This window comes from Schistocerca serialis, chromosome 3, assembly GCF_023864345.2.
Source record: "Schistocerca serialis cubense isolate TAMUIC-IGC-003099 chromosome 3, iqSchSeri2.2, whole genome shotgun sequence".
Classification (NCBI taxonomy): domain Eukaryota; kingdom Metazoa; phylum Arthropoda; class Insecta; order Orthoptera; family Acrididae; genus Schistocerca; species Schistocerca serialis.
Window position 1 is genome coordinate 641,336,857 of NC_064640.1, and position 22,314 is coordinate 641,359,170.

Here is a 22,314-nt window from a genome sequence, read left to right on the forward strand (position 1 = left end):
AGTTGCCGCAATATGTCGGGCAAAAGGAGGTGCGACACTATATTGGGAGGTATCTCACGACTTTCGTCACTTCAGTGTATTACTAAGAAACATTACACACGATTATGGCGTGCCGAAGATGCGGTCTTGTGGTCCCAACGGAAATGCTATATTTTCAGGCGTCACTACGAAACAACACATAGACAGAAACGTATTTTCGTAAGTCCAAATATATTGTCAGCCCCTAACAACCTGGAGATAGCCAGCATCGCAACCAAGCACCGTCCTGCTGGTGTAGAACGGCCATGTGGGGAACCACCTGAATACATAAGCGTCTCGCACTATAGTAATGTGTCAGCTAACGTTACATTGAGTTAGGTTAGAGATACCAGTAGCCACTACACTTCGAGTAATCATTCATCAAGTAATATAAATTTAGCTTAAAAAAATAAGAGTGTCGACACCGAAACTTGATTATACTCATTACACCGACGTATCAGTGAACTCATACCCTTTGGAAAAGAATAATTTCTACTGCACTGTAATCTCTGTAGTCTATAAATAACTTTCATGCGCTGTGGTGAGAGTACGTTTCACTGTGTCATATGATAATGTTCCTTTCCAGTCCATTTGGACATGGGGCGTGAGAAAAACGACTCTTTATTTGCCTCTGTGCAAACTGTTATTAGTCTGGATGTGGGCTGTAGGGGAGCTGAAGTAAGTTTATAAATTCTAAACTGAAAACTCGTTCTTGGAATTATCTTTGCAAATCGATATACTATATGATGCTTCCTTCTTTGGTTAATTTCCAGCTCACTTGTTTCAACGTTTATCATACGGTTTTCCGCAACCATCTGTGCCGCTATGCTCTTTTTAGTATATTGGCTATATTTCCTGACATTAAACCTTAATCTTCCTCTGATGCCTTACATTTCCTGTTAGTTCCATCGTTGTAGGTTCCACACATTCGAGAAAAACTCCATTAAAGGCTGCAGAAGCCTTTTATCAGAAATTTCATTCTTATGGGCAATGCAGTTTCCTAAGTATACTTCTGATGAGTCGAAGCCAACATCATCTCTACCCACGGGAGAAGTTACGCGATCTTTCCATACCTTACCTACACTTTTTTACTTCCTACAATCTGTGTGCGATACGGCTAATTCGGTCAAACGCCGTCAATATCAAGACAATTATTTGCTTTCTGGTGTCAATTGTGACATGTACAACATTCATGATATGTTCCACACAAATAAATTTAAAAGTGAAATATTTTAAATGATCATTTATCAAGTTTCGCTTTTCCTATCTAGCTCTCACCATACGCGCTGTTGACATATTCCCTAGGGAGCCAGGAGAAAGTGTCGTTTGTTTGTTTACATTGGTAACCACGAACAAATTCAGAGTATTCTGGCTGTGCCTCACAACCTTCTCCACATTCTTCAAACAGGGGTGCATCACATCAAAAAGATGAGTGCAATACAACAAATCAGTTGACCATAAATTATCCTTTCAACATTACTGAAGCGTGAAGGACTGCTGAATAATAAGAAAATTCAGAAATTTTAGAATGTTATGAATTATTGTGAATGCCTCCTCGCTTCCGCTCCTCATAAGATTCCCCATTCTCAATCGAAGGTTTCTCGATAATGTTTTCTAAATATTTCCTTATGTTTCATGTTGTGAGTTCTGTCATGTGAAAAGTGCACCAAAGCACATTTCATGTTCATCTAGCTGGATATCAGAAGTTTCTTAATGTTTCAAGCTTTTCTCCAATATGAAAGTCTCTAGAATTATGTGTTTTCAGGTTAATTCATATCATCATTTTTTCTAAGGATATTTCAGCATCTTCCTTAGCTATGTTCGTGAGGGGTATCGAAAACAGATTTCAGTTATTCGCTATTTGTATGTGTGGCTGCAAATTCGGAAATTTTTATATTGAAAGTGTCCTGATGCCAATCTTGTGAGATGTTAACATATTCGTGGGTGCTTGCTTTGATGTCACTGCTGACGACGTTAGAGTCTGACGTGTGGAGTTTCGAAGACGTACCACGCTACAGATGTACTATTACATACCTAGTCCCTGGAAGATTATTTATGATGTAATAATCGTATATTGCTAACTGAGTTACATCCTTGAATGAGAATGGAAATGTCAAATGAGCGATGAGGTGGGCAGCACTTCGCAAGTTATTTCACGTTGACCTTCGTTTCGATACAGCTATCCTCCACAAGCCACCTGACGATGTGTGGCAGGAGGTACTTTCTGTAGCACTATCACTCCCCCTCCCTTTTCTCTCGTCTCCCCTCTCTCTTGTTCCATTCACAAATGTTCCGCGGGAAGAACTATTGTTGGTAAGCCTCCGTCTCAGCTCGAATCTCTCTCATTTTACCTTAACGATTTCCTCGCGAGATACGTAGAAGGAAGTATACATTGATTGATTCCTCTAGGATCGCACACACTCGGAACTTTAACAGTAAACCATACTGTGATGCAGAATGCCTCTCTTGCAGCGTGTGCCACTGGAGTCTGCTGATTATCTCCGTGACGCTTTCGTACTTACGAAATCAACCTGTAATGAAACACGCTGTTCTTCTTTGGATATTTTCTATTTCCTCGATTAATACTATCTGTACAGATCTCACACTGACGAGCGATATTAAAATGTTAGTTTAACGAGGATTTTGTAAGCTGCCTGCCTTATGAGTGGACTAAACTTCCTGAGGATTGTTCCAGTCAGTCTCTGTCTGGCATCTTCCTTAACTGCGAATAGTTTTGTGTGTTCGATCCACTTTAAATCGCTGCATACGCATACTGCTGATATTTTATGGACGCCTCTGCTTCCAGTGACGGTTCTGTAATCGTGTAATCATTCATTAATTGGTCATTCTTCCTATTTACTATAAATACATTCCATTGGATTATGTTGAGGTTCAACTGTTAATCTCTGAACCAAGTATCGATCCTTTGCAAGTCTTCCTGCATTTCGGTAAAATTTTGTCGTGTTGCGACTTCTCTGTATACAACATAATCATCTGCGAAAATCATCAGGGGACTTCTGACCTTATCCAGTAGCTCATTTATATTTACTGTGACCGAACGGCGCAGTGGTTGGCACTCTGGACTCGCATTCGGGAGGACGACGGTTCAAACCCGCGTCCGGCCATTCTGATTTAAGTTTCCCGTATTTTCATAAATCGCTTCAGGCAAATTTCAGGACGGTTCCTTTGAAAGGGCACGGCCGACTTCCTTTCCCGTCCTTCCCTAATCCTCTGGGACCGATGACATCGCCGTTTGGTCCCCTCTCCCCAATCAATTAATCAAATCTATGTATTGTGAAAAGTAACGGCCCTATAATACTCCCATGAAGATTTCTCCTTTGGAGCATGACATGCTGCATTCTGTTTGCTAGAAACTCTTCCGTCCAGTCACGCAGCTGGTCTGATATTCCGTAGTTCGTATTTTGTTCATTAGGCGGCAGTGCGGAACTGTGTCGAACGCCTTCCAGAAGTTACAGAACACAGCATTAATCTGGACACCAGTATCTAATGCTTTCTGGGTCTCGTGGGCGAACGGAGAGAGTTGGGTTTAACACGATCGTTGTTTTCGGACAACATAGTTTGGTACAATATTTCAAATTTTTAAGTAGATAATTTAACCTGTTATAGAGTTATGGTTGCAATGTACATCAGATGGCCTTGATATCCACATGACATCGATGTCTCAGTTGCTGTCACACTACTGTATAAATTTGCTCTTTTGATGTAGTTGGAGCTTTAGTAGATGTTAAATTTTTGAGTTTATGTGATCGCTCTAAGCTTGTTGACACCAGTGCCTACCAACTTAAATTGTATATTACAGCACTGAGGATGGTCACTAAGTGATCGAAAATCGATTTTGCGATTAATAAAACAAAAAAAAATACGACCAATGCTGTCTCTCCTTCTAAGTATATCAATTATCTGGTCGTGGTGCACAGGACACTCCATGGAGTCGCCAATCAGTTAAATTTTTTGTTGGAGCAATTATTTATGTAGCTTATAAAAGTGTATTTCATAATGATCTTTCGTGACAGTTGTATCGGCGACGTTACATGGCGATAAAACAGATTTAGAGTAACCAAAAGAACAAGCTTCTCTTCTAGCAGTAATATACCGCAAGTCGCTGGAGGAGCGAAGCGTTACTGGTGACTGGATAACGCGCAAGTCATTCCTATTTCTAGGAGGGTCATCGAACAGGCCTATGTCTTTGACGTATGTATATTATGGAATTTTTAATCCTCACATACTGGAACATTTCTGGACACCGAAAAGCTTCTCTGTAGAGGGTACTTCCCACTGTGCCTGGAATTAGGGCTGCTTCTTCCGTTCCCTTCACATACGAAGCGTTGGTAGAATGATTGCTTAAACGCCTTTGTGCGCGTTGTAATTAATCTGATGCGATCCCTACCGGTAAGACTTACAACAGTATTAGCATTTTACTTCATACAGAAATAAAAACGCAGCAATAATTCATGCGTTTTGTTTGTTGTTGCGCTCCGCGGCTGTGGTTTATATTATAACAATAAATAGTTGTCTACGACGACGAATGTAAATTGTTGGAAAAGTAATGTAAGTTAAGCATTTGAGCTAATGCCGCTTCGTGACATTGGTTCCTTACAACGCTGACCGCTCTGTGTAGCCTTATTAGAGTTTTTTGTGAGAAAATTGTAATGATGTAATGGCACCACTTCTCGTACCGACGCACCGGTTGTTATGTGCTTTCAACGAGCGATGTTCCATTATCTAGAGTACTTCATCGGATGTTCATTCGTGTAACGAGGAGCATACAGTCAGTTCCACAAGAAAGTGTACGCCATAATTTTAAATGTAACGTCCGCAGCGCCATCTCTGGTAGTGATCCCGAACCTGCAATCAATGCTCTATTGCACGGCGTATAGACAAACTGTGTGAGAGTTGAATGTTTTGTTTTGTCGGTTGCGGTTTAAAATAAGTGCAAAATATCTGAAGCGCTACTTTTTAGTATTTACATATTTATCAGAAATTCCCTCCGAGACCCGTTAAGAAGCTATTTGCTTCGAACGAGGCAAACTGAGTGCTTCAAGAGGATAATGATCCGAAACATGCAGCCGTCTCTGTACAGCATGGTTCAAATGGCTCTGAGCACTATGGGACTTAACTTCTGAGTCATCAGTCCCCTAGAACGTAGAACTACTGAAACCTAACTAACCTAAGGACATCACACACATCCATGCCAGAGGCAGGATTCGAACCTGCGACCGTAGCGTCGCGCAGTTCCAGACAGTAGCGCCTAGAACCGCTCGGCAACCCAGCATGGGCTTGTACAGAATGGAAACAGGACAATAAGCTGCCCACGATGGATTGGCCTGCAGTGTCTCCGAATGCAAATCCGACCGAAAATGTTTGGTCGTATATTAAGATGAAGTTTAAAGGACGATATGGAGATCGTTACCGAGAGAATATGCAGAAAATCTCGTGAAAAGCATGCCAGAAAGGTGCCAAGTATAACCGGTAATGGCGGCGAATGGATTAACTATTAGGTAATTGTGCAATTAGTAATAACATGTATTTTCATATATATGTATATAATAGTGTCTTTTATTTCATGCAGATAACGGCGTACACTTCCTTGTGGAACTGTCTGTATATCTGATAGTTTAAACGGAACCACGGACAACTCGTTATCGTTTTCCTGTTTGTAGTCTACACTAATGTAATACACCCATGACGAACGCAGGATTTGATCCGACAGCCAATGTTACTTTCTGCTATCACATTGCGCTATGGCCTTCACCTGCTAAGGGAGAATCAAGAAGAGCGAAATGTAGTGAGTTGCTGATGTGGTCTACAATTTCGACATCAGTGTATTCAATGAATCAGTTCTTCGTAGAATGAATGAAATTTTTAATCATGCGATGTTAAATTTAAAAATCCATCTATAATGGAGAATACAGTATTTTTAATCGATTGCAGTTGCATGCGAGGGCCTCACGGCTATTGGCTGCCCGTGTGTTTGTACATTCTCGTGTCCCTGTTATTAAAAGTTGATGATACACAATCAGCTGCTCGTTTGAAAAGTCATGTCCTGCTTTTTCTCGTATTTAATTTTTTTACTCGCTTTAATAACATTCCGTCGGCGTCAACGATGAGCCGTACCTGCTATTTCAGACTCTGCATTGTCAATGTAAACTATTAAATGCTTCATGCTGCATGAGTGCACAGTATCTGACCATCTACAGAAATCATGATTAGTAAAGTCTTATTTATAAAAGAAACAAAGATATATAGATGCACCCGAAAACCTAAAAGTATGTAGCACATACCTGACAGTATATATATACATATATCCCAGGAAAACACAGCAGTTGTGATAAGAAAATGAATTTGTCACCTGATTGCACCGTAATGTCATCAAGACAGATGATATGTACAAAACAGTTATCGAAGGAAATGAAAGAGCCCTAAGAAGTTCTCCACAAATTCTAGCGGCGTTCGTTGTAATTAATTTTGGATTTACGGCTCTCAAGGCTCTTAAGGTCGACGGTGCATTTAACCCAAATTAATCTGGTAGCTGCTAAGGTTGAAAATTTGCAACTTTAATATCATATCCTTACTCTGTCATTACGTGCTTCATTCTGCGGGAACGGTAAGTAGGTTACGAGTCCACCCGCCGGCAGTAACTCTTTTAATAAACCACTGGAGGCTATCGGGTCACCAATATCCCAAACCATGGCTTGTCTATTTCCCGTTCTTCCTTCGTAGAAACTCAAGACTTTCGGAAGCTGCTGTGAAATGACTCGTTTCAAACCCTGTAGAAACCGATGCCTTAGACGGCCCTTAATCAAAATGTCATCCCCAGTAGATGTCTAACGTGCTGTTGATAGTAAAATCTGTGTAATTCATCACATTAATGTGTCGTTTTATTTGTGAAATCGAAACCAGGAACACTCGCCTGCAATTAACCCAACGACTCCCTCGGACATGGGTGTGTGTGTTCTCCATAGCGTAAGTTAGATTAAGCAGTATATATGCTTAGGGACCGATGACCTCTGCAGTTTGGTTTCGTAAGACCTTACCACAAATTTCCAAAAATTTCCTAACCCAAGGGCACAAATGTCTAATGATATCTTCCATTTATATTTTCTTTGCAGCTGAGAATTCTTCGTAGTATTCATTCGAATAGCTTGCAAAGATTAACAATAGTGTATTGCAATGTCCATGAAATATTTCAACGGCATCACTGTCCATCATGACAAGAACTCTATGAAAATGTTCAGCTATTGACGCAGCAGTATATTAACATGTGGCATATCCAGAAAATTGTAACGAATAGATGGGAAACCCGCAGAAGAAACACCACTTGCTGAAAAGACCGTTGAGCTTTAAAACAACATACTGTAGAGTAATGTGCATAAACAGGGAAATATTTAATGTTGTCCGCATACAACATTGCTGATAAATTATTAGTGTTAACCACAACGCCAAATAATTATAGATGTTTGTCTATACATAAAGCGATATAATACGGAACGGACAGGTGGGACTGGTAGTTAGTAGAAGCTAACTTCAGACTGTGGTGTATTGAAAGAATTCTCGGAAGGTGTAACTCATTTAATTAGACGGTCTCTTTCGGATCATAGTTTCTAATGTTCTGCATATGCCAGGACTTTATGTTCCAAATTTCCTCTTTGCTAGGTATTCTTCATCTATATCGAACAGTGAGCGAAGAAGATTAGCCGAAATGATAAATTTAAGAAACTAGCTTCCCATTTCGTGATGAGTTCATATAGTTAACACGCAAGAGTCATGGGGGTGCTCAACAAGAAAGGCACCAGAAAAGGTTAAATCTTTAAAATTCTTGCCTTCCGACGGAAATCAAGGAATGTATTAATGCGTTCTTCTTAAATAATACGTGCAAACATTGACACTAGCTCTAGAGAAATTCAAATGTATATGGAAGTGTACTCTCATCTCTGAACATGAAGAGGCTGGTGGCAGTAAATAATGTGTATTAAGTACGCTCTGTCAGAGGCGATACCGTGCTTTGTGCAATAAAAATGTAGATGCAGCTCTAGAAAAATCCCAGCAGCCTTAGCTGAGTGAACAGACGTCTCCACTTTCGATACAGATAATATCCGTCGTCTGCAACGAGCTATAGTAGAGTTCTACCTCCAATATTGCCTAGCGCTGTCGTACAGGTTCTGAGGACACGTAAGTCACTACTGGAAATATCGCAAATGCTTGGGCGCCGCCCTGCGGAAGAGAACGTCGAAGTCTATTTCGTCTTAGAAGTTGATCTGAAACTAACACTCTCGATTACCGTGCCAATTAGGAATATAATTGCGGCAACATACTGATTATGGACGTCTGTGTAACGATTTTAAGTTGACAAAGAACCGCTCATATTCTCAGCTTAGTTTGGTATTTGTAATATCGTGGGTGTAACAGTACAGGATAGGTGACTCATAAAACCGTATTGTCGCTTTCGGGAAATAAAAGACTCAGATAACTGTCAAGCCACAGTGTTACAACTTTCTATATTTTCATATGATGTTTCATGTGGCTATCACAGTAGTTCCATGACATGACATGGCAGTCATTCCTCTATCCACCTTTGTAGCTAAGCTTATTTTCTTTTTGTAACAACCTGGATTTGATTATATGCTAACTTCTGATATGAGGAAGGAGAAACTGTTGCAGAGCATTAGGGACGACGTTTAATGTTATTCTTAGAGACGGAAACTTCCTCCTACGCTGCTGTTGAACACCGAATTTACATAGCATGTACTCAGAATTGCCACAGCTTGATAGAGCTTCCAACACGACGCGATAAATTTGAGGCTTCTGCCGAGGATGTACGGTAGCGGCGTTTAATAGTAGTTGTCGATATGTCCCGCGGCGTAGAAAAGTAGTCCATATACTCAGGCACTATGTGTGACGATGGTGTGTAATTCCCCAGACAGCATCCTTCCCAATATTATAAAAGAAGTGTTTTGTAATTATAATTGTAAATGATATTAGATGTTTGACTATAATTAATTTCTGTTTCTGAAATTTAGGGTTCTGTTTGTAACGTCCTTGACAAAGTTTAAACAGAAGGAAGCGGGATGATGATAGCTAGTGCTGGGGGACGTGATCTGCCCCTGACGAGGTATTTGAAATTATAGTCCGCATTCGACTAACAAAAGTTCACCATTTACATGTAACATATTAGCTCCATGTTACACTGATTCTTGCTTTCTGGCATAATAAACAAGTTAGTTCAAAGCCGATCCTCAGTGGCATATTCATCTGTTCTTTTCTAAGGCGTGCTACTTGCTGTAAGCACAAAGTTCAAGAGCTTATATGTCATAAAATCAGTGTAAGGTTACGCATTTATGGCCGTGCTGGTGGGAGATGTATGGAGACAACAGAATCGCGGCAGCAAAACACTTGGCGCTGCTGTAGCACGCAGCCATAAATTGCAGTCACGAGTGGTTCTCCGCGGGTCGTACGCCTCCATACGCTGCAAATTATCCACCTCGCATAAGATGTTTTGGCGACTCCTACTTCTTTTCTGGAGGAGATTCCAAGTCGAGCGTCACGTAACCGATCTGCTCATACAGCTTTTAACTCGCAGCCTGCGCACTAGCTTGCGTGAAAGGGAGATGAGGCGCATCCGAATCGAAACTGCGCAGCGGACTAACGATCGCTGCTCTGGACTAGTCAGCCAACCAGCCTCAGTGTGGTTTTTAGGCCGTTTTTCATGCAAATGGTGGTCTGTTCCCAATCTACGCCTCAGAAAATACGATACGCAAACAGTTAAAGTAAGTAGCTACACTGTGCAACACAATTAAAAGGTCACTGTTTCGAAAGGGCATGCGACCAGCAGGCTTTAGTTCAGCAACATAGCGCCACTCAGCTCAGGGGAGTCTAAATGGTTGTCTGTCACACCGACGCCTAGTAATCAATGACGGGGTGTCTCTATACAAGGATATTTTTAAAGCGCTCACTCAACAAAGGTGTGCGGGTGAAACCGAGGCTGTTGTTGAACTGGGGGGCTTAGAGGGATCCTTCGCCGTTTTATACACACGTGTTTCGGTGTCACACCCTCCTGTGATCACGTTCAGTAGTGTTGCTGGCCCACAATCTCCTTAGACAAGGGTTGAATCGTCCAGGGGGTGTCACCAGTGTCAAAGGTCATCAGGAGCGTCGTCCTGTTGCTCATCTCCATGCAAACTGTCGACTGCGAAACCTCCTCTAGGTAAGTAATGTTTTCGCTGATGCCATTTATGCCATCTCCTGAGGCCTTTTCGTGTCGATACTGAGCGACTGTTTGTCAAAACGTTTCCTTTAAATGGAACGTGGACGATTTTCCCTAACCCACCTTTATCCAGTCCGAACTCTCTAGCGATCTAAATGTCGACGGGAAGCTATAAACTAATAATTATTTTCCCATAGCGTGTTTCATTTTTCATCTCAGGTCTGAATTCCGTACAGGTGGAATAAGTTGTTGGTTGTCGCCAGACATTGTCGTGTGTTGAAAGGCTTGCGGAAGTAGGGTGAAGCACAGTAAACAGAATTTGGCTGTGCGGCACGAAGCGAAACACGAACCTCTGAATTACAATGGGCCTAATGATCCCGAGAAAGGACAGGATGAGTGAGACGACGACGTCAGTTCCTTACGTCACGTTCCGCTTGGTTGTCACGGGAATGGTATCCGATATCAGCACCTAAGGATCCACCAGACTATTCGACCTCAATCAGTTACACCATCAATAGGTACATCTGGTGGGGATTCCGAGTATCAGAAAGACAAGACACATAGCGCTAGTTCGTTTCTCTGTTTACTTCTTGAACTAAGTTCTGTAGTTGTTTCATTGCTTTAAAAATTCTCTAATCGCGCTTTCTTTCAATTGACGTAGCTTTACGTAGTGAGAAGCCTGATTCTAGATGGATATGATAACTATTCACAGATGACAGAATGGATATGTAACCGATGGGCAACAGCAGCGACCTTTCGCTAGGCCCCTAATATGGATGCCTGTTGTAGAATCTCATTCTTCTCACCGCAATTCAAGTTTTACATGTAGGAGTAACAATACACAAATTTTAAGATGCTACAGTTGTTGTAAATAAAGACGGATGCTTCTTCGCATTAAGATGATTTGTCGTTTCTCCGGTCAAACCCATTGTCCGAAGAATATGGTATCTCGAAGTGGTTACTGGCATAAATTTCTTTTTGAGTACCGTCACTGACGAACAGCACACAAAGTTAGCATTATCTCATCTTTGGCACTACTAAGCTACAATCATAAATGAGATGATGAGGCGGTCGTATATTACTTCCACCGAACACTAACAACGGAACCTCCCCATCGCACCCCCCTCAGATTTAGTTATAAGTTGGCACAGTAGATAGGCCTTGAAAAACTGAACACAGATCAATCGAGAAAACAGGAAGAAGTTGTGTGGAACTATGAAAAAATAAGCAAAATATACAAACTGAGTAGTCAATGTGCAAGATAAGCAACATCAAGGATAACGTGAGCTCAGGAGCGCCGTGGTCCCGTGGTTAGCGTGAGCAGCTGCGGAACGAGAGGTCCTTGGATCAAGTCTTCCCTCGAGTGAAATGTTTATTTTCAGACAATTATTATCTGTCCGTGCGACCGTCCGATGCGAGGTAACTGCGCCGTAGTATGGGGACGCTACACCTAAACAAACATCGAAACTGTTGCATTCATTTGTTGCAGTTTATGTGTCAAACTCTTATGTTTTCATCACTTTTTTGGGAGTGATTATCACATCCACAAGAAAAACCAAATCGGGCAAGGTAGAAGAACCTTTTTACCCATTCGCCAAGTGTACAAGTTAGGTTGGTCGACAACATATTCCTGTCATGTGACGCACATGCCGTCACCAGTGTCGTATAGAATATATCAGACGTGTTTTCCTGTGGAGGAATCGGTTGACCTATGACCTTGCGATCAAATGTTTTCAGTTCCCATTGGAGAGGCACGCCCTTTCGTCTACTAATCGCACGGTTTTGCGGTGCGGTCGCAAAACACAGACACTAAACGTATTACAGTGAATAGAGACGTCAATGAACGAACGGACAGATCATAACTTTGCGAAAATAAAGAAAGTAAACTTTTCAGTCGAGGGAAGACTTGAACCAAGGACCTCTCGTCCCTCAGCTGCTCATGCTAACCACGGGACCACGGCGCTCCTCAGTCCACATTCTCCTTGATGTTCCATATCTTGCGCATGGACTACTCAGTTTGTATAATTTGTTTATTTTTTTCATAGTTCCACACAACTTCTTCCTGTTTTCTCGATTGATCTGTGTTCAGTTTTTCGAGGCCTATCCACTGTGCCAACTTATAACGAAATCTGTGGGGGGTGCGATGGGGAGGTTCCCTTGTAAGAAACAATAATTTTTTTTTTTTCACACATGATTGGTAGGCTGTTGCCCTGACTGTCTGTTTAAAATACAAATTAGTCTTTCTGGTATTTACGACACATTTTGGAGGCTTTGCTCCATGATCAGATGGCATGTCAAGTGCTTAGTCCGAGAGCAATGCATCCGAGATAAACATCTGATTAGGTGTTTAGTCCGAGAGCAATGCACATGAAGTAAACATTTCATCTGTCACCTTCTCACGGACAAACGTCTCTGAAATAGCTCGTAAATAATAAAAAATTAAAAAAAAAGAACTTGACGTATAATGACAGGTTACGTTGTGCTCTATATTTGTTTCATTTACCTAAGGTATCGCCACTGAACTAAATTTAGGTGAGCTTGTCTACCAGTTACCAATAAAATGCGTCCATTCGTAACTTATTCCGGCAAGTTTAAAAGCGCGTTCCGTTCGTTAGTGCGGTGGAAACTACTCTTGATTCATCACTCGTGTTTATGAGTGTGAAAAGCAATTAACCTATCGTACACAGGAGTGTAAACGGGAGTTCAATAGCACTTATTTCAGCTACAGAGGACATTTTAAATCCATTAAATACAACATCAACAACTAAACAGTACAATAACTCATATAAAACGAGTTCCTCCCATTTCAGTTCATCTCGGTTTCTGACTAAAACAAACAAATTTTATCAACTGCAGTTGTTACTTATTCTTTCATGCCACAGATAGTATTTACTTTCAGAGCTGCACACGTGAATCCAAGGTAGTCTCTCATAATTGTACCCTTTATCGAAAGGTAAACGAGCAGCCGGCCGCTGTGACCGAGCGGATCTAGGTGCTTCAGTCCAGAACCGCGCGACTGCTACGGTCGCAGGTTCGAATCCTGCCTTGGGCATGGATGTGTGTGACGTCCTTAGGTTAGTTAGGTTTAAGTCGTTCTAAGTTCTAGAGGACTGATGACCTCAGATGTTAAGTCCCATAGTGCTCAGAGCCATTTGAACCATTTTTGGTAAACGAGCCGAAGCGCGATTCCGCCGTTGTGGCACAAGATGCTCATCTTTAAATCAAATCAGTCATGACAAATGGCGGATCGGCTCCTTTAGAAACACCTCAGTTGATTTCTCTCTCTCTCTCTCTCTCTGTCTCTGTCTCTGTCTCTAATTGCTCCCTATGCGTGCAAGTATCGTAAGCTGCGCGGTTGTATCGTAAAACTTTTTTTTTTTTCAACTGCAAGAAAGTAACACATATTGGAACAGCAAGTTCTTTCAGTATCTACAGCGGTGCTTCCCAGTGTCAATATTTCGTTATAAGCATCTGTTTATTCTGTTGTATTGCTGCTGTCTTGTAAATTTTCATATTTAGGTATGAAAGTTTTCTTGCATATCTAATTCTTTTAATATTGTCTATTTTTTTAGAATATTAAGGCTCAAACCTTCTGGTTCAATGTTCGTGTACAAAGTTCCTGCCACCAGTACGTAAACATGTTTGTGACACACAAAAAAGAGAGAGATAGAGAGAGTAAACACGAAGTCTCGTTTGGACGCAGTTGCGTGTGCGTGGATCGTGCTGTGGAAAACACGCCAATTGGGCGCAGGCAGTGCTAATGGGCAAAGTCACGCTTTTTACGGGACGGAGTCCGAGGGCGCGCGACAACGCACTGGGCAGCGCGTATGTGCCATCCGCCGAAGCATAGTCACAAATTATGCCCATTCCACTTATTGATGCTCCTTTAACTCTACGCAGAGTAGCCTCTTATTCTGAAGTACAAGATCCAGGACAGCAATGTGACCTTTTCCAGCCCTTAGAGGGTTCTCTCCAAAACGTTCTTTGTTGAAAAAGACTGTACGCGAAAACATTAACAGATGCATTCCCATAAAATGGCATGCTTGCGATAATACTGTCACTATTCTTTAAATTACTGTTTTTATTGAAGCTATTGTGTAAGTCTATCCACTTCCCTTTTACGTTAGTTTCCGTTTTTGTGGAATGCTGTTTGCTGAATCTCCTTTACACTTGAGCGCAAAAACTCTGGCGTACGGTTGTTGTTGTTGTTGTGGTCTTCAGTCCTGAGACTGGTTTGATGCAGCTCTCCATGCTACTCTATCCTGTGCAAGCTTTTTCATCTCCCAGTACCTACTGCAACCTACATCCTTCTGAATCTGCTTAGTGTATTCATCTCTTGGTCTCCCTCTACGATTTTTACCCTCCACGCTCCCCTCCATTACTAAATTGGTGATCCCTTGATGCCTCAGAACATGTCCTACCAACCGATCCCTTCTTCTGGTCAAGTTGTGCCACAAACTTCTCTTCTCCCCAATCCTATTCAATACTTCCTCATTAGTTATGTGATCTACCCATCTAATCTTCAGCATTCTTCTGTAGCACCACATTTCGAAAGCTTCTATTCTCTTCTTGTCCAAACTATTTATCGTCCATGTTTCACTTCCATACATGGCTACACTCCATACGAATACTTTCAGAAATGACTTCCTGACACTTAAATCAATACTGGATGTTAACAAATTTCTCTTCTTCAGAAACGCTTTCCTTGCTATTGCCAGTCTACATTTTATATCCTCTCTACTTCGACCATCATCAGTTATTTTGCTCCCCAAATAGCAAAACTCCTTTACTACTTTAAGTGCCTCATTTCCTAATCTAATTCCCTCAGCATCACCCGACTTAATTCGACTACATTCCATTATCCTTGTTTTGCTTTTGTTGATGTTCATCTTATATCCTCCTTTCAAGACACTGTCCATTCCATTCAACTGCTCTTCCAAGTCCTTTGCTGTCTCTGACAGAATTACAATGTCATCGGCGAACCTCAAAGTTTTTATTTCTTCTCCATGAATTTTAATACCTACTCCGAATTTTTCTTTTGTTTCCTTTACTGCTTGCTCAATATACAGATTGAACAACATCGGGGAGAGGCTACAACCCTGTCTTACTCCCTTCCCAACCACTGCTTCCCTTTCATGTCCCTCGACTCTTATAACTGCCATCTGGTTTCTGTACAAATTGTAAATAGCCTTTCGCTCCCTGTATTTTACCCCTGCCACCTTATGGATAGTAAAAATGAAAGGTGCTCCCCTCCCTAGTATTACGATGAGTTCAGGTAGATGATTCTGACATCTTCTTTTAGTGTATCTTCCGCTAAGTATTGACATAGATAGCTGATTATCAAAATTCTCCCGTCTTCGATTACAGTAATTGAATCATACAGAAAATCACGTTTCTTGATCCAGAGACAGGTTTATTTCCTCTTACTGATCTAGCTGAGCCGGCCGTTGTGAGCGAGCGGTTCTAGGCGCTTTAGTCCGGAACCGCGCTGCTGCTACGGTCGCAGGTTCGAATCCTGCCTCGGGCATGGATATGAGTGATGTTCTTAGGTTAGTTAGGTTTAAGTAGTTCTGAGTCTAGGAGACTGGTGACCTCATATGTTAAGTCCCATATTGCTCAGAGCCATTTGAATTTGATCTGCTGAGAGATTGTTAGCGTGGGTAGAGAATACGAGAACGCAGTGCATCAGGGAAGTGTGAAACCGCACATCGACTTACCGGGATTTTGCTAATCTGATCTCATTCTGCAATTCATGTATCTTTCTTTATAGAATGGACTGCCTAACAGAAATAGATATTATTTCTAAAATTGTTTTAATGCACAAAAATTTTGATTTGATATGAGTTATGGTAAATGGCAAGAATTGTGGAAGAATTTGAAAACACGATAACTACGTAGATTATTGTTTTGTATTCAGCACATCTTTCTTGTTGTGTATTTGAGGCCTCACTAATAAAGGAGCATGGACCAGTGCAGTTAATTATAAAAAGTTGAGTTGGACACATCTTCCTGAGCGCCAAAATTTCTCTGCACGAAAATGCATTGCAAATGAAAAATATAAAAAATTCTCCAGCTTTTTTTTAAGGACGATGTTAACAATTACTGTAATCTTACACATATCATTCAGGTACTAAACACCGAAGTTTCAAAACACCTGACTGACACATATTCAAAGAATCTTTTAGTGGCCGGCTGCTGTGACAGAGCGGATCTATGCGCTTCTGTCCGGAACCGAGCTGCTGCTGCGGTCGCAGGTTCGAATCCTGCCTCGAGCATGGATGTGTGTGATGTCCTTAGGTTAGTTAGGTTTAAGTAGTTCTAAGTCTAGGGGACTGATGACCTCAGATGTTAAGTTCCATAGTGCTTACAGACATTTGAATCTTTTAGTAGTGTATGATTTAACATTCTCCAATATTTCCTAACGTGATCTTAAACGAAGGTTTTTTAGTCGTTACTTTTGTTTACGGCAGGGAAATGAATGATCAGTTTCTCTCGAAACTGTAGCGTGCACTTCATATTAAGTGAGCAATGGCATTCATATCGTTCTTGCATGTTGGAACACTATTTGTGAGACATGAACAGGCTGTCATAAGTACCTTGTTTCCGGAACATGTTTTCCAAATAATCTGTATCGCACTGCAATTGTCTTCTGTTTGCCGTTGTTCTATAGCATCTTTGGGTGCCATCGGCGTGCCCGACCAAGGCTTTGGCTGCCCACAAGAACAGAACTATGTCGTACTGCGCTTCGGAGACATATACTCGGGACAAATGAAGATGAAAGCATTACGTATAAACTGCTGCAGTCCGTATTACACTTCTCTCCAGAAGAAACGGGTAAGGTGCAGTGATGGTTAAAGCACTGGACTTGCGTTCCATAGGAGATGGGCTCAAAACCCAGTAGGGCTATGGTTCCCTAAATTAAGACGAATACTGAAAAGTTTCATTTGGGAAGGCTTCGACCGATTTCCTTCCCCATTCTTGTCCAGTCCGATTTTGTGCTCCGTCTCTAATAACCTTGACATCGACGAAATGTTAAACCATAATTTTCTTCCATCTGGAGGAGGAATAAACTAGAATAAAGAACAAAGAAAGTCTGGAAATACTGAACCTCAAGTACTTCCCACGTGCACCGCTAGCCTTCCACTCATACAATTTGCTTTGCTGAATTATATTTTCGAGGTCGTTACGGTGTTGTCTTTATCTAGCAGACTACCAAGGGCGTAAAATTGAATAATCTCTGGATTCCGGTGCTGAAGATGTTGTGTACCAGTCTTCCACTATGGGGTTAGAGCAACAGCGGACGACGGCAATCGATAACGGCCAATTGCGCTCGGATATTCAAAACCTGCGACGTCACGCCACTTCGCGGAAGCACGCAGAAACGGAATTCTGCAACGGTCAGTAGCGTACCAAGGTGTGAACTGGACACTCAAAGCTGCGTTCCCCTTGGAAAATGTATCTCCGGAGATGGGTAGGAAACTTTGGGTTTAAATGTCAAATCCATTCGACCACGGCATAATAGCCCGGAACATTTTATTAAGTGTGACATTGCCGGCCGTGAAAGTTGACATTTTACAAAGTATTCAAAATTAAGTTGCTACCATCAAACTGGTTGTAAATGAGACGGCAGCAAAAAAAAGCATGGGGTTCAGGGAGAACAAAACTTACATTACCGACCAATGGAAAGTGTAACTTGGTCCATTAGTTCTACATTTACACTGCTCCCTGTAGAAACATGTTGAAACTGGCGAAGCGTAATATGAAACTTCCTGGCAGATTACAACTGTGTGCCGGACCGAGACTCGAACTCGGGATCTTTGGCTTTCGCGGGCAAGTGCGGTAGAGCACTTGCCCGCGAAAGGCAAAGGTCCCGAGTTCGAGTCTCGGTCCGGCACACAGTTTTAATCTGCCAGGAAGTTTCATATCAGCGCACACTCCGCTGTAGAGTGAAAATATCATTGTAGAAACATCCCCCAGGCTGTGGCTAAGCCATGTCTTCGCAATATCCTTTCTTCCAGGAGTGCTAGTTCTGCAAGGTTCGCAGAAGAGCTTCTGTGAAGTTTGGAAGGTAGGAGACGAGGTACTGGCGGAATTAAAGCTGTGAGGACGGGGCGTGAGTCGTGCTTGGATAGCTCAGTCGGTAGAGCACTTGCCCGCGAAAGGCAAAGGTCCCGAGTTCGAGTCTCGGTCCGGCACACAGTTTTAATCTGCCAGGAAGTTTCAAATCAGCGCACACTCCGCTGTTGAGTGAAAATTTCATTCTGGCGAAGCGTAAAATCGAGACTGTTTATTCAGCTGTGCAGAATGTGTGTATTCTGTAAGGATTTCAAGCTCATATTGTGGTTAATAGCTGCGCCTATGTCATAGTGTGTGACTGAAAGCAATGTTTTCCGTGGAATGCCTCGCAGTTCATAGACCGTGTTGCACAGCAGATGGCCAAAGCAACATCAGCCGAATGCGAGTGTAATCATTGTACTGCTATCTACAGACTGCAAAATAGCCTTTGTGTTTCGCGCTTGGCTCTATAGGCAAGCGACCTTGGGCGTGTTCTCCAAACAAACATCCGGCCTCCTGGTGGCAACGGCGCAAAGATCGCTTCGAAACAATAACTTTTTTTTTTCAGCGTCAACATTTGTTTCTCATTAATCAGGTACTAAGAAACCACGACGATTCTTACATTTCTGTCTGTGAACGGGGTCATAATATGGGTGCCGTGATATTCCGCTGCGCTGTTGTGCGTTGTGCAAGCCACGCCGTCGCCGCCCTTGGCTCGTGTCCACACAGCCTGCCGCATACGAATGGCCCTCGCTCGCGATCGAACTGTTGTGCCACATGGCGACTCCCTACCTAAGCACCCACTGCACAGACGCGCGGAGCTTCAGATTTTCTCGTTCCATTAAACCTGAACAAAATCTAACATCACACACACAATAGACTATGGTCGAAACAATTAGGCGATCAGACGAGACAATATACATTATGCGACGATAACTTTTTATTTTTGTTTGGTTTATTTCATTCCTTTGGAATAATGCGTCTATGGCACAAAGTGGTGGAACATGGTATCAATCACCGAGAATTTACGAACAGATCAAAAATATTTAAATGGTGAATCACAAAACTCAAAGGTAAAATGGTCCCGAGCTCGAGTCTCGGTCCGGCACACAGTTTTAATCTGCCAGGAAGTTTCAAAATCAGCGCACACTCCGGTGCAGAGTGAAAATTTCATTCTGGAATAATAATAAACACCAGTATAAAAATTTAACTACATTCAGCCAAAAGTAGTAATTTGAAAGTGAGATGCAGATGGGCACTGACCTGCCAATGGGAACCATGTCGTTATTCGCGGAGAATGATATGGGAAAGCCATGGAATACCCTAATCAGCATAGCTTGATCAAGCAATTCTCAATGAATTAATATTTTTTTCATATTTATGAGCTACGATTAAGTACACGTAATATATTCATATATAAACAGTATTTTTCTACTTTCAACAGTGTGAAACAAGAGTCGTCCGACTAAACGACATTCTTCTATTGTTCCAAAGTCGAGGTTTTATGCCTTCGGCATCACGTTTTCACCACAGGCATTTGCATCACAGTCAAGTGGTTTTGGGATTGCAGCTCGGCCTGGAATTCCCTGCTCATGGAGCTGCCTTCATGTTGTTTTGGTGCTGACAGGGTTCTCGAGAGTGACACTCAGCTCCGCAACGATTTTTGCAGCTGTCGTCCTCTTCTTTTTCATCACTATCCTATTTAATGAGCATCTGTCACTATCATTCAACACACACTTTAGTACGTGTTGCGACTTAGTGAACGATGCTTTTCTGCTTTTCCTGTATACGATACAAACATTCGATACGGTGCCTCTTGGCACACCAAACATTTCGGCTTCCTTATGTTTCTGAAGGATATTTTGGTACTCGTGAACTACAAGATTCCTGCAATACGTCTTACAAGCGAATGGCAGAGATGCCTGGGGAGCTCGCTAGCTACATGTTTGTTATAGCGTCAGCTTGTAGCACGTCGTCCATCCACCTTTTGAACACCAACAATTTGCCGACGTTCGAACTCACTTAACTCCGACATAATGTACTCATAACCACACAGAACGCTGTTCTGAGCACGATTGACACTTGCAACGTATTTAGGACGCTGAACGGGTGCCTTTCGTGATCAAATACCACAGCGCAACCTACAGGCTTGGCTAGCATCGTGTTCAAGCATGTATTTCTCGCAGTGTTTCCGTATTTTTGTCCAACTCCTGTTGGACGATATACTTCCACGTATAATGTAGTATACTATTGCAGCTGGTGTATAATTCTGCTCTATACGAATCAGCACAAGACAGAATACCTTTTGTACACTGGTGTAGGTACGAAATTGGCAAAATGACCATCCCCTAATGCGGTAAGGGATCATCGTGAACGGACAACATTGCCTCGAGTCAGCGTTACGTGGTTCTAATAAGATTGTTTGTATGTTTCTGAAGGATACTTTGCTACCCCTGAAGGACGGTAATCTCTAAACCTGATGGTATCGTTGGAGATGATAGTCTCGCTGCGGTATGTCTTACAAGAGAATGTCAGAGATGCCAGGGGAGCTCGCTGACTACGACGTGTTAGTCATAGCCTCAGCTTGTAACCCACTGTCCACGAGCTGAGTAGGAGAAATTTATCCCTATACATTCAGGATGTCAAAGAACTGTGTCGTATTATGTGGAGCTAGTATTTTGTCAACGCATATTCCTAATGACACCCTCAACGTAATGCCATAATACTTGGTTTTTCTACTTAGGAATGGGGGTATATGTTTGGCTCCAGCCCATTTCTAAATTGAATCTCAGCGTTTGTCAAGCTCTAAATTAAATCTGCACGCCCCAGAATACAAAACACGTGTTTTTTGTGTATGCAACGTTAGAGGGCTTCTTGACTGTCAATATTTCGGGATCTTGGGCGTCGTGATTTTAACGGGACGTACCCACTACTACTATATGCTCAGAGCCCACGTTAAAGACGAGGACTAGGGTCAGTTTGAGTGACATTCTGCCGTCTGGAACTGATGGCAAGGCATTCTGACTCTGGATTGCATTATGCCATTTATTTCGGTGCGCTGTCAGCAAGAGGTAAGCTCGTCTTTCTTGGACAAGCTTGCCATGAGCTTCCCCGGATATCCCTCACAATTTGAGAACGCGTCTCCAATCACTGAAGTACACTTTCGGCTACTCCAGTGGTATTTCCTACCGTGAGATGTGTGCGATCAAACTTTTTGCTGGCAATAATTTGCATGTCACAGACAGCGGCAAATCACGGCGCTGAGACATACCAACAGCTATACTCGTATAGAAATTAACTCAAGAAGCGAACACCAACTACTACTGTAGCTCCAACACTCGATTAATGTCACCCCCCCCCCCCCCCCTGAAAGTCATTTAGTTAGTTGACGCGTCTAAGTAAGTGGTACAACCTTCCTCTCTTCCTATCACTTGACAGAACGGGATAAGTACGAGCTGGTCGGGACATCATCAGCGGAATTGATGATGATATCTTGAGTGATTAACTGTTTACACCACCGTATTTTATTTTTCACATGGATGGATAGAAAGTTGACTGGGCAGCTAAGTTTCGTTGCCATTAGTCTTTGCGACGACAAAGCCACCAACTTCTGTGGCTGATCGATAATTTCATGTCAATCATCTACAAGAATTCATTTCTTTTTTTTTTCTTTTTTTGCAGATTTTAACATCACGTCGATATAGAAGTTGCCAGAGAAAGATCGCGAAGTATACCTGCGGTCTTCGACTTGGCTTTATAAGAAACTTCGAAGTCCTCTGCTGCTCAGTCAGGTAAGAGGATGCAGCTATCGCCATCCTATGCTAAGCTCAAAAAGCGCTGGAAATTGACATGAAGCGCTGACTGTCTTCAGCTACTTTCTGTTATTTTCCACTGCATTAAATCCAGGCACTTCTTTTTTTTTTTTTTTTACAGGACTAAAATATTATTGGGTGCCATGACAATACATAGTTCATTATAACCAAATAAGAATATACCAAATAGCACATTCGAAAATATAC

At 42.1% G+C, this 22,314-nt stretch overlaps 1 protein-coding gene and 1 non-coding gene across 5 annotated transcripts in view; both read left to right on the top strand.

Annotated features, from left to right (window-relative positions):
• LOC126470523 (uncharacterized) overlaps window positions 1-22,314 on the top strand; it is a 253,347-nt gene that overhangs the window by 97,319 nt on the left and 133,714 nt on the right. For all 4 annotated transcript variants that reach the window (XM_050098440.1, XM_050098437.1, XM_050098441.1 and 1 more), the window contains exon 2: window positions 21,977-22,086. The gene's annotated coding sequence lies outside the window, so the exon portion shown is untranslated. The remainder of the gene's footprint in view (window positions 1-21,976; window positions 22,087-22,314) is intronic.
• Window positions 18,362-18,436, top strand: Trnas-cga (transfer RNA serine (anticodon CGA)). The gene has a single exon. It is a non-coding gene; the product is annotated as a tRNA-Ser (tRNA).